The sequence below is a fragment of the Eschrichtius robustus genome, chromosome 7, assembly GCF_028021215.1.
Source record: "Eschrichtius robustus isolate mEscRob2 chromosome 7, mEscRob2.pri, whole genome shotgun sequence".
Taxonomy (NCBI): domain Eukaryota; kingdom Metazoa; phylum Chordata; class Mammalia; order Artiodactyla; family Eschrichtiidae; genus Eschrichtius; species Eschrichtius robustus.
This window is the reverse complement of record NC_090830.1, coordinates 119,284,105-119,296,986: the sequence shown is the minus strand read 5'-3', so window position 1 is coordinate 119,296,986 and position 12,882 is coordinate 119,284,105. Positions and strand designations below refer to the sequence as shown.

The following is a 12,882-nucleotide window of genomic DNA, read 5'->3' as shown; positions in this document are numbered from 1 at the left end:
CGCTGGCTGCACGTGAATGAAAGGCCAACTTATTTCAGAATCATCCCTAAACTTCAAACCCAAATGAAAGTTTGAGAGCCACTGCCTCTGTGAGCTACTGTCAATGATTTAGCAGGGCTATGTACGCTGATGGGAGATTGGAAGCTCTGTGCTGGGGGAATAAGGGGAGCCAGTTTCCTGCTCCAGCTCTTTCACAAGCTGTGGGATACTGCTGTTTAACCCATCTGGGTTTCTGTGTCCTCCTCTGCATGATGTGAGGCTTAGAGTTAATCCTCCTGCAACAGGCTGTAAAGCTATAAAGTATAAATTAACACACATGTGCATATTTTCAAAGCATTCAGAATCATGGATGTTGAAAATATTAGTAATGTTTAGCCACCATTATTTTGTTCCAGATGTCTAATAGGTATTTAAAGAAAGAGTCATATTTTTTCTACCATAAACTACTTCTGGGCTTTCTGCATGCCATTTAATGATAATGGACATCTCTGGAATTATGACTCAAATAATATGTATGTATATCGTTCCTTATTTAGTTTACTGGTATTACTGTCACCAGCATCACATAGGTTGTAAGAAAAAAACACTGCAGGCTATTTTTTTTCCCTTGGAATTGACAGAACACTGCCCCATCTTCCCGCCTTGCTCAGTTTCTGGTATCATGTAATGTCTGGTACATACCCCACCCAGTTCCCCACAAATGGTTGTAACAAGGACAGCTTAGTCCTCCTACAATGCATTCCTTGGTTCTTTTTGTGAGGGAGAGCACAAAAGAGGGCTGTAGTCTGAACCAATATGTTCTGATATTAAGTAGTCTTGGGGAAAAATAGCTTCAAACTGCTCTTCAAACACAAGGCATTAGAATAACTGATGAATGTACCCCTATCATTGTTACACTTCTACGCCAAGAATCATGACACTTATGTTGAAAGAGAAGCACAACACAGCACAAATCACCCTTTGTGCAGAATTTGTTTAAAAGAGCTCAGGCGCCTGAGTGGGACCACTTGCCAGGATGATGGGTATCACTGCATCCTGGGAAGAGGAGCCAAGAATCCAATGTGAGCTTTGTGTCCTGTGACCGTGGAGCTGGGTTTGCTTTCCTCCCATGATCACCCTTATCTTTAGCCACATGCCTGGGAGGCAGGTTCTGTGTGTACTTTTGCCCCAAGCTGTATCTTCCTTTTCGACACAGACTCCTTTACTGTAAAAGGAAGGAGTCTTACACTGTTGTCTAAGTTTCTCTGTGTGTCTCTTTATCCTGATGAGACCTTTGAGGTCAGTGACTATCCTTTTTACTTTTCTCATTTTCCTCTTTGACTTTAAAGGGGTGCCTGGCACAAAGTAGATGCTCATAAATACATACTGAATGAATGAACATATGGATGGATGGATGAGTGAGTAAATCTCACTCTTATTTTTTCAATTAAATTTTTAAAAAACTGCATAAAAGATTGGATATACAAAAAGGTATAAAGATTAATACGATGAATTGTATTATCATAGTGATTCGCCTATGAACGTCTCATGCTTCTACCTATTCGAATCTTCCCCTCATCCCCCGTCTCTTCTCAGGGAGGTTACTGAACTTGTTCATCATTCCTGTTTTTACTCTTTATATCTTTACTACGTATGTATGGATCCCTAACAAAAAAACTACAGTATTTTCTGGCTGTTTTAAAAATTTACAAAATATTATCATATTGTATTCTTCTGAAACTTGCATTTATAATCAAAAGTATATTTGTGAGACAAATGCATGTTGATACACATCCTTCTGGTCCAGGCATCTTCTCTGTTGTGCAAATGTATCATAATTTAGGTATCCATTCTTGTGTTGACGGAATTACAAACAATGCCGCTAGCAACAATCTTACCCGTGTGCTGTGGGCACCTGTGGGCAGGATTCTATAGGGTATAAGCCGAGGAGGGGAATTGCTGGGTCACCAGGGATGCATATCCTCAACTTTACCAGGATTGCTGGTAAAGCAATCCTGGATCCAAAGCAGTTGTACCAATTTACATTCTCATAAATCCGCATTTATAAGACATCAGTTTTCTAACACTAATGCTTGTCTTTTTAGGTGCTGACTTCTGCTGGAGAATATGCTTTGTTGCCAAGCCTGCCTGAGGGCCACCTCTGAAATATGCTGATTCAAGGGCTGGCGTTCTGTCCCACAGTGGTCGGAGTGATTCCCATTCCTCTGCTGTTGTTTCATAAGCTGAAGCCGCTGTGCTGCCTCAGTGTCTGAAGTATCGGAGTTCCTTCCTCCTAACCCTCAACTGTTTACACCCCATTCATTGCAAACTCAGGTTACACGAAAATAGGTTGCTTTTAATGGTAAAGAAAGGGTTACCTTCATCTAAATGTGATCTGTGTTCACAGGACTGATGGTCATCCCCTTCCCACACTCCTGGTGTCCCCGTGTCCTGACACCCTTTAAGTCTCATTATATTGCGTTGTGGGATCATAGAACCATAGGGTAACAATGTTGCTGCTGGAATTCTGTGGTTTTGGTAACAGTAGGTTTCACCTTACTGCCTCCTACTTCAACTTATTAAATATCATAATGCTTCAGAATAGGGGGTATTAAAACAAATCAGACTATGTAGTATTCAGATCATATTTCAAAAGGAAAATCTGTGATAGGTGACCATGTAAATGATGATTTGCCGTCCAAACTATCCTATCATGATTTGGAGCCGAGCTATTTTTTTTTTTCCTTTCTAATAGCTACTTATCTCTTCAAATGAGATGAAGATTCATAGGGGGTTTAAACACTTTAAAAAACATTTTTCTATGTTTATACTTGACCTTTTTTTCCAATTAGGATTTAAAGTGCCTAGAGTATTTTTTGGTTTGTTTGTTTCTAATGTAAGCTTTCTTCTTGAAGAATAAAGTACACAAAGAAAGTGCACCAATAGTAAGCTTACAGACTGATGACATTTCACGAAGTAAATAAACACTTTCTTGGAACAGCAGTCAGTTCAAGATTACCAGAACCTCAAACCGCCCCCTCACACTCTATTTCAGTCATTACACCTCCTACTCCCAGGGGAATCACTATCCATTTATTTTTTTTCTCCAATAGATGTAACATATCCCCTAAACCAAACTGCTCAGTTTAGAGATGAGTTCAGCGAGAGCCAGAGAGATAAAATGACTCACCCGAGGTCACACAAAGAGGAAGTGAAGAACTGGGGCTGGAACTCTTGACCCGATCCACTGTCCATTCTGTCATGATTCACTCTGACTGTTCTTATTTTCTCTTTTACTGAAATATGGCAAGAAATACAGGGACCCATTGTGTGATGCACATTCTCCGTGCACTGCAGAGGCTGTAGGTCCTCTACACACATTGTGTTCCCTCCTCTACTAGCATCTTTCTACTCCTAAGGCTTTTTGCTTTTCAGCAAAAATAAACAAATGGGACTTAATCGAACTTATAAGCTTTTGTGCAGCAAAGGAAAACATGAACAAAACGAAAAGACAACCTACAGACTAGAAGAAAACATTTGCAAATGATGCGATGGACAGGTAAAGGACTTAATTTCCAAGATACACAAACAGCTCCTACAATTTAATAACAAGAAACTAAACAACTCAATTGAAAAATGGGCAGAAGACCTAAACAGACATTTTTCCAAAGAAGACATACAGATGGCCAATAGGCACATGAAAAGATGTTCATCATTGCTGATTATTAGAGAAATGCAAACCAAAACAACAATGTACCACCTCACACCAGTCAGAATGACCATTAAAAAGTCTACAAATAATAAATGCTGGAGAGGGTGTGTAGAAAAGGGAACCTTCTTACACTGTTGGTGGGAATGTAAATTGGTACAGCCACTATGGAAAACAGTATGGAGGTTCCTCAAAAAACCAAAAATAGAGTTACCATATGATCCTGCAATCCCACTCCTGAGCATATATCCAGACAAAGATATTGTCTTTGAAAAGATACATGCACCCCTATGTTCATAGCAACACTATTTACAATAGCCAAGACATGGAAACAACCTAAATGTCCATCGACAGAGGAATGGATAAAGAAGGTGAGATATATATATATATATATATATATATATATATATATATATATATATATATATATGCAATGGAATATTACTCAGCCATTAAAAAGAATTAAATAATGCCATTTGCAGCAACACGGATGGACCTAGAGATTATCATACTAAGCGAAGTCAGGAAGAGAAAGACAAATACCATATGATATCACTCACATGTGGAATCTAAAATATGACACAAATGAACATATCTACAAAACAAAAACAGACTCACAGATATAGAAAACAGACTTGTGGTTGCCAAGGGGGAGGGTGTCTGGGGGAGGGAAGTATTGGGAGTTTGGGATTAGCAGATGCAAACTATTTTACATAGGATGGATAAACAACAAGGTCCTATTGTATAGCACAGGGAAATATATTCAATATCCTGTAATAAACAATAATGGAAAAGAATATGAAAAAGTATATATATATATTTATAACTGAGTCACTACACTATACAGCAGAAATTGAACACAACATTGTAAATCAACTATAATTCAATAAAGTTTTTTAAAAAGACTTTTTGTTTTTCACACAAAGGGAGCAGACCCTTGTACACATGTGTAAGTTTCAGGACTCTATGAATGAAGGTAGGATTTGAAAAACAATGCATGTAGTGTTTACTAGCCAGCACGCTTCTGATGGAAATAACCAATTATTCAGCGTATTATCTACCTTTGTCCTCTCTCTAAGGGAGAAAGCAATGACAACAGACAGGTTCACATCAGTAATATAACCCAACACTTAAAAACTGGTCGCCTTCAACACACACTAATTTCTACATCCAGACTGCAAGCCCTTTCCATCACAACACTCCCTGAACATTCTGATTAACTGAGGTTTCAGAGTGGTGTGGAGCAGCAGATAAACCGTGAAACGTGGAGACAGATAAATCAGTCTTATTCCCAGTTTGCCTGTGTGTGAGCAGTGTGGCCTTGGCCAAGTCACCTTGGCTCTCCAAGCCTGTTTCTCATTTGTAAAACAGAGAGAATAAGATTCCCATAGCGCTTGTGATAATGTATACAAATCATTTAGCACACTGTCTGGCACCCAAAGAGCTCTTAACAGATGGTAACCCACTCCTACTCTAATCTTAGCTAGAGGTCAGCATTCTCCATTTTAGCATCTATCTTGCTGATGACAGTATTATTTGGTGTTGGGTTGACAATAATGGTCCTTCAAAAGTATATGGCAAGGACTTACCTGGTGGCGCAGTGGTTAAGAATCCGCCTGCTAATGCAGGGGACACAGGTTCGAGCCCTGGTCCGGGAAGATCCCACATGCCACGGAGCAACTAAGCCTGTGCGCCACAACTACTAAACCTGCGCTCTAGAGCTTGAGAGCCACAATTACTGAGCCTGCGTGCCACAACTACTGAAGCCCGCGTGCCTAGAGCCTGTGCTCCACAACAAGAGAAGCCACTGCAATGAGAAGCCCGTGCACCGCAACGAAGAGTAGCCCCCGCTCGTCACAACTAATGTCCACACGCAGCTACAAAGACCCAACGCAGCCAAAAAATAAATAAATACATAAATAAAATTTATAAAAATAAAAAAGTATATGGCAAGGACCATTTCTCATATTCAGGAGAAGGCTCAGCTGAACTTTCACATAAAGAAGAAAGATATGTGTGGCTTCCTATAAAGGTTCTGCACTCAATTCCAATTGGAATTCTCTGAACACCAGCTGGGTGTCCTACAGTCCAATTCTATTCTGACACTGTCTACCAGAAGGTAGTAACAGATTCCACAATTTGAAGATTCAGTCCTATAAGACTGCTCCCCGACCCTACCCCATTTCAGATGCCAATCCCATCTGAGGATAATTACCAGATAAGATAATAAATATGATAAAGGGAGAACAGAGGATGGTGCCTAATGTAATTTGGGGAGTGGGAGACTGAAGAGGTGGTTGGGGGAGACTTTTCAGAAAAAAATGATATAAATCTGAGGCTTGAGGATAAGTAAGAGTAAGCCAAGAGAAAATGGATGCGATATGTAAATAAGCAAGGTGAAGGCAGGAAGGGAGAAGAGAAAAAGGGAGAGAGAAGGAGAAAGAGAGAAAAAGAGAAAGAGGGAGGGAGAGAAAGAGAGAGAGCTCTTGAGGTGGGAAAGGAGACAGAGAGAGAGACAGAGAGAGAGACAGAGAGAGAGAGAGAGGGAGAGAGAGAGAGAGAGGGAAGGCAGAATCTCTACCCAGGGCTTTTCTCTTGTATCCTAATTAGTCTGGGGGAGGTAGTAGGGTATCCCAAGGGGACATAGGGGTTTGAAGATTATTTGCAAATCTTCTAAAGAATGTCAAGCCTGTTCCTACTAGGGAAGATAGCCCTGGGTCTGATTCTGCCTGAGCCATAAGAAAGAAAAATTCTGTAGTGGTGAGGAGTGTCAAGCTAAGCCTTGAAGACTGTCCACAGGACCAAAAAATCATGTCTAATTTTAATGTATGATTTAGGAGACGGAATGGGTCCCCAGAAATTTGCGGAGCTGACGAATTAACCAAGTGGGTCTTTGGTCACCTGTACCAGAGTGTGAACTAAAAATGCCACCTGCCACATCAGTAAACAAAGGATGTGGCAGCCATCAAGCCACCACATTACAGCCGCCCTTAAGGGGAGCCCTGAGGGAACGCAAGATGGACACAGAATGCTTGCCGTCTAGCAGCCAACTGATGCAGCCACTCTCAACAGTGCACCCTGAGGAGACTCAGGATGTGAAAACACAGGGTACTGGCCCCAGATAGCTGAGGCGCGTATCAAAGGAGTGATTTCAGTGAGTCCAGACTTTGCATTTTCCCATGCATAGAAAAGCACTAATTTCATTAATCTGAGATGTCTGGTTTTCTTTAATGAACAGTAGTCTTCTGATGTTCCGACTACCTGGTCCTTGTTGCAGAAACTCCTATACATCCTGGCCCGCCCCTCGCCTCCTAAGAGCATCCCTCAGAGGGATCTGAGAGTCCTGTCTCCTCAGAACGTCCACCGAGTAAAACACAGCTCTCAACTTTCAGGCTGCGCATTTGTTTTTCAGTCTACAAGAGCTGCTACCTAATTAGTGCCCAGGGCACTGTCCCATCAGGTGCCCTGAAAAGCCCAGGTTCCAATTCATGATTCCAACATGTCCTCCAGCAAAGCTCCCATGACCCATGGAATCCAGTTGTGGGAGAATACAGAGTGTTTGATAATTACACTTTCACTGAATCAGCAGTGGCTGACTAAAACATCCTATACCTGTCTAAGGAGTTAGCTACAACACATACATTTCAGGTGTTGTCCTAGAGATGCAGAGAGAAATCTTTCAGCAGGGGTGGGTGGGGATTTGCCACACAGGCACTTACTTCAACTCCCAACCACTGGGGCTGAACATGAGCCTCTTGTTTAAAGACACTTATTCTTTAATGATCATCCATGGGTACACATATATGCATGTGCACACGCAGTGCACTTATGTGAAAACACACACACATGTGCACATGCACATGCACATACACACACACCCTCCACAGGAAACCAGGGCCTCACTCACAGATGCTCATTAATCCTTCTCATTTCATAGTGACAAATTCTCTCGATTTCTGTCAGGGAGATCAGGTTTAAAGTTACACACTTGAGCTTTTCAGCCCAATTTGTTTTCTTTCCAACCCTTAGATAATTATTTGAAAGAAAATTATAACACACATTAAGTAAATAATTGATTTTCTAGGCAAATTTCAGACCTGAAGCATTTTTTTGAAGCATTTTTAAGTTGGGAAGTTTAAGAAAGTAACTGTGGAATTAGGGAAACATTCTCACTAGTCATTAATCATTTTTTCTTAGAACACATACAGTTGATTTTAAAAGAGGGACATAAAAAGAAGGTTATTAAGAATTTTACTGGGTCAAATGAACGTTTCAAGTTTTCTTGGAGAAGAATAAAGAGACCCTAATAGGACTTGTTTTATGTGCCTGCATGTTCATTTTAAACAAGGGCAGATAATGAATTTGGGGAAAAGCCTCATCTGGTTGGAGTCTCACTAACACCCCTTGTGCTTAGACTGCCTTGCAACAATAAACAGGTGACCTGTATTCACATCAAAGTGTGAGAAGCAGTGTTCTGTATCAGGATGACTTGGCTCACACTGTTCCCACTAGCTGCAGGTGACCTCCACCCATCCCTGCCTGTGGAGTTCTACACGCTTCATAACAAAAAGGAAAGAGGGAAGACTGTTACAGTCTTCTGCCTCCACGAAGCCTTCTTTGATCAACCACGTCCCTTTTCTGAAGCACATATTTGCAAACCACTTGGGTAGCACTGAGCGAAGGGTGATTATGCCTGTGCCTGTTATATCCCCTCTCCCACAGGAGAGGTGGTAGAGTGCAGTGGTTGGTCTCCTGAGCACTGAATCCAGACTGCTGGGGTTCAAAGCCCAGCAACTCCAATCACTAGCTAGTGACCTTGAGCAAGTTACTTAAACTCTGTGTCTCAGTTTCCTCATATGTATAGTGATGATAATGATAGCATCCTCCTTTTTTTTTTAATTGAAGTAGAGTTGATTTACAATATTGTGTTACTTTCAGGTGTACAGCAAAGTGGTTCAGTTACATATATATTTTTTCAGATTTTTTTCCATTATAGGTTATCATAAGATGTTGAATATAGTTCCCTGTGCTATACAGTAAATCCATGTTGCTTATCTATTTTAGGTATAGTAGTTTGTATCTGTTAACCCCATACTCCTAATTTATCCCTTGACCCCTCCCTTTCCCTTTTGGCAACCATAAGTTTGTTTCCTATGTCTGTGAGTCTGTTTCTAAATAAGTTCATTTGCATTATTTTTTAGATTCCACATATAAGTGATATCATGTATTTGTCTTCTTCTGACTTACTTCACTTACTATGATAATCTCTAGGTCCATCCATGTTGGTGCAAATGACAATATTTCATTCTTTTTCTATGGCTGAGTGATATTCCACTATCTATCTATCTATCAATTCCACATCTTCTTAAACTAAGTGTCTGTTGATGGGCACTTGGGTTGTTTCTACTTCTTGGCTACTGTAAACAGTGCTGCTATGAATACTGGGCTGCATATATCTTTTTGAGGAAGAGTTTTCAGCTTTTCTGGATATATGCCCAGGAGTTGAATTGCTGGATCATACAGTAGTTCTATTTTTAGTTTTTTGAGGAACCTCCATACTGTTCTCCATAGTGGCTGCACCAATTTACATTCCCACCAACAGTGTAGGAGGGTTCCCGTTTCTCCACACTCTCTCCGGCATTTATTATTTGTAAACTTTTTGAATAGCATCCACCTCTTGGACTGCTAATAAGGATCTATTAACAAATACATACAGGATACTTAACAACAGTGCCCAGCAACCCTGGCACTCAAGAAATGGCAGCTTGGTATTATTGAGGGCAGAAAGTACATTATTCCCCTTAAAATCCCAGCTAGCACCCGATACACTGCCAGGCATACGAGATGTGCTCAGTTAACAAAATGGAGGCTGTGCCCACAGCCAGTCAGCTTACCAGCTACCGTAGTGGCCTGGACTTCTCCACCCGCAGCCTCACTCCGGAGCCGCTGCAGCACGATGATGCCGCGGTCCATGAGCTTCTCCGGTTCACGGGGTCCACGTGGTCCTTGCGAACCGGCTTCTCCACGCGTTCCAGGGTGACCACGGCTCCAGAGGACCGCAGCCCGGCTCTCGGCGAAGCGTTGCTCAGGCTCGCGGGTCCCGGCGCACAGGGAGTGCTCGCTGCGCGTCACGAGCCCCACGCGGTCCACTCAGCTGTGGAGCGGCCTGAAGCACACGGGCGTCAGGTGGGGCGTGCAGACATGCGCAGCGCTTCCCGAACGTGGGGCAGGTCACGGGGCGCGACGGCTTCTCCCGATTCGTGGCTTTCTCCTCAGGGGTCAGCGGCGGGATCCGGAAGCTGGGCAGTGCTTTGTCCTTGTCTTTGCCTGCAGGGCATCACCTGGGTAGTTCCCCGAGGCGGCCTTGGGCGTGAAGGGGTCGAGGGGCCGGCTCTCGGTGGCCGCCTCCTTCTCCAGGAAGCTCCCCCGCCGGGTGCTGCGCCGCCGCCCTCTGCAGCTCCTTCTGCTTCTCACGCCCGGCGCCCCGCTGCTTCTCGTAGGCCTTCACCTGCCGGGCAGTCTCCTTCTTTTAGTTCTTATGTTATCTTCACCAATGATCGACAAGACCGCGCATTCTGTTGGCCCCAGCTGGGCCCCATCCCTTTTGGAAGTTGTTAGTGCGTGTTTGTCTTGGAGAAACTTCCACTTACTACACGGTAGATATTACCTTCTGGGGAAAGAAAACAAAGACAACAACAACAAAGTGGGTTTATTTAGCTCCTGCGCCTGGGAGCCAGCATTTTAAATCTATATGTGGGCACATCAGTTCAGCAGTAGTTGAACAAAGCCATTCAATCCTCTAGTTCTTTAACTAACTGGCATGTTATTACTGTCTTGTCTCCTCATCAACCCTGAGGTCCTTTGAAATACCTACAAATGGAATGAAATGTGCATTTTAAGTTATCTTTTCACCCATGGGGTTTACGACTGCAGCCGACACCATAATCCTGGCATGGGGAATTATATCAGAAGGAGAGCAAATAATTTCACTCTCTTCCTCTTTCCCTGTGGGAAAGACTATTTTTCCATCTGCTGAACTGAGGATTTCAAGTCAGGAGCCAATCACTCAAGGCCCTGTAGGGGTAGAACAGTCTGCACAGATTTTCCTACAGATCACATGGCCCAGCAACTCTTCTACTTCCTGTCCTGGAATTGAGACACAGCTGTGCGTGGAGAGAGCTGAAAAGTGCTGATGCTTTGCTTGAAAATTGTGAACATCCATATGGATAAATTTCTATTAAACTTACTCTTTATTATTATTACTAGTCAATAGTGTTTATTTTATGTAAAGTGCTTAGAACAGTGTCTGGCACAAGATAAAGACTTATGTATTGGCTAGTTTCTCTCTATATTATACAACTACTTGGTATGTACTTCATTCTTTTTCAACATTCCATGTTTATAATAACTTTTGCTTTTTATTTTCTTCTCAAAACCCTTTATGAGGAGGGGAAAAAGAAGATATTGGCTCCATGTATTCAAGGAGAAAACTGAGACTCAGATAGGTATTTGGGGAATTTGGAACGTAATGCAGAAACTGGTTTTCTGACTTTGAAGCTGGCACTTTCCATAAATAAATCCTCTCCCAAGGGCTGGATGGATAGGGGACTGGATGGATCCAATGATTAATTTTCCTATTTTTCTGAGAACGGTATTTTCCTGAACTGAGGAAATAGCATGTCCATAACAGACCAGGGAATCAACCACTTGGAGGCAAAAACTTCCCTCTCAAAAATGCTAATGCTAATTCCATGCTAATAATGATGCTAATAATAATAATAATAAATCCAATGCATTAGAGCAACAAATATGAACACTGAAAGTCAGTTTGCTCCAAAGTCAGAGTCTCAGGTGGGAGGTCTAACTACACATTTATGGCACATGGAGGAGTCCTCGGTGAGTCACATTAGTGATGGAAGTGGTGGCAGAGGCCCTACGTGGCTGAGCTGCTGATCTGACGACATCCACTCATGTTTTGTACACAAGTCTTCATATCAATTGTTCCTAGAATATTTCAGAAATCTTCAAAGGTATAATCTAGTTTTACAAAACATTTTTTTGTGGACACCACAGAGGCAGTTTGGTTGCCACACATTTAATGGACAAAAATCCTGATGGGCTTGGGTGAAGTTTATCTATCATGATTTACTATGGCTATTACTACTGCTACCATTTCCACAACAATGATTCCAGTGGTTTGCAGGGATGTAGCACTGTTGAGTTTAAAAGCTCCTTTGTCTGACCACTGACCTGCATTCTGTTTGCACAACAGCATTATGCATTACGACATCTGGCCTCCTGCAGCTGTGGGCACTGAGGCTACTGGGGTTAAGTGATTTGGCTGCACAGTGGATTGGTGAGAGAGCACGGACTCCCAGTTTACTCTTTTCCCCCTAGACCATGAGGACCAAGTGACCAGGATGTGGGAACACTGGCAGCATGCTGGTGTCAGGAGGAGCATGCCACTGCAAGCCTGGCGGTGTACATCTTGGCCCCAGACTGATTCCTTTTTGCTGTGGGATCTTAATCAAGTTACTTTGCTCCCTGGATTTTAGATTAGTTCCCTGAAAAGTGATCAGGATGGATAAAGAATCTTTAAGTTGCACCCCCCCTCCTCTTGTCTTATCACTCTTAGGCTCAGAAGAAACACACTGAGAGTGCCGGCGCATGCATCTTCCTTTGCCTAGCCAGTACAGAGCAGAGATTTAGAAAAATGAAGGAAGAATGGAAAGAAAGCCAGAATGCCTAGTGAAACCACCCCCAATGACATCGTTTCACCCACTTCCAAGTCCCCCAGAGGTGTTTCTTAGGAACCCAGATGTATCTGTGTTGCAGAGAAGCATGGCTGCCAATCAGCCGGTCATGTTTGGTTGGAGGCCACAAGAAACAATGGTATAGATCTTGGAGAGCATCTGGTCGAAAGCCCAGATAATGAACCAGAGGCTCAGAGGGCAAGAGAGTTTCCCAAGGTCACATGGTAAAACAGAGACAGAGTTGGTGACTATGCCCTGCCCTTCTAGGATGGATGACATGTTTCCAATGAAGTTCAGTCTTGGTCTACTACCGGGTCTTATCTTCATGAGAGCAGGACCCGGGCTGTCTTTCTCACATCCATATCCCCAGTCTCCAGCACAGGGCCCAGCACAGGTGGGTGCTCAAGAAATAGCTGTTGAATAGTTGAATAAATGAATGAA

At 42.6% G+C, this 12,882-nt stretch overlaps 1 pseudogene; it reads right to left on the bottom strand.

Moving 5' to 3' along the window:
* Positions 1-7,591: 7,591 nt before the first annotated feature.
* On the bottom strand, positions 7,592-11,652 carry LOC137767195 (nitric oxide synthase-interacting protein pseudogene; annotated as a pseudogene).
* Between the last annotated feature and the right edge of the window lie 1,230 nt (positions 11,653-12,882).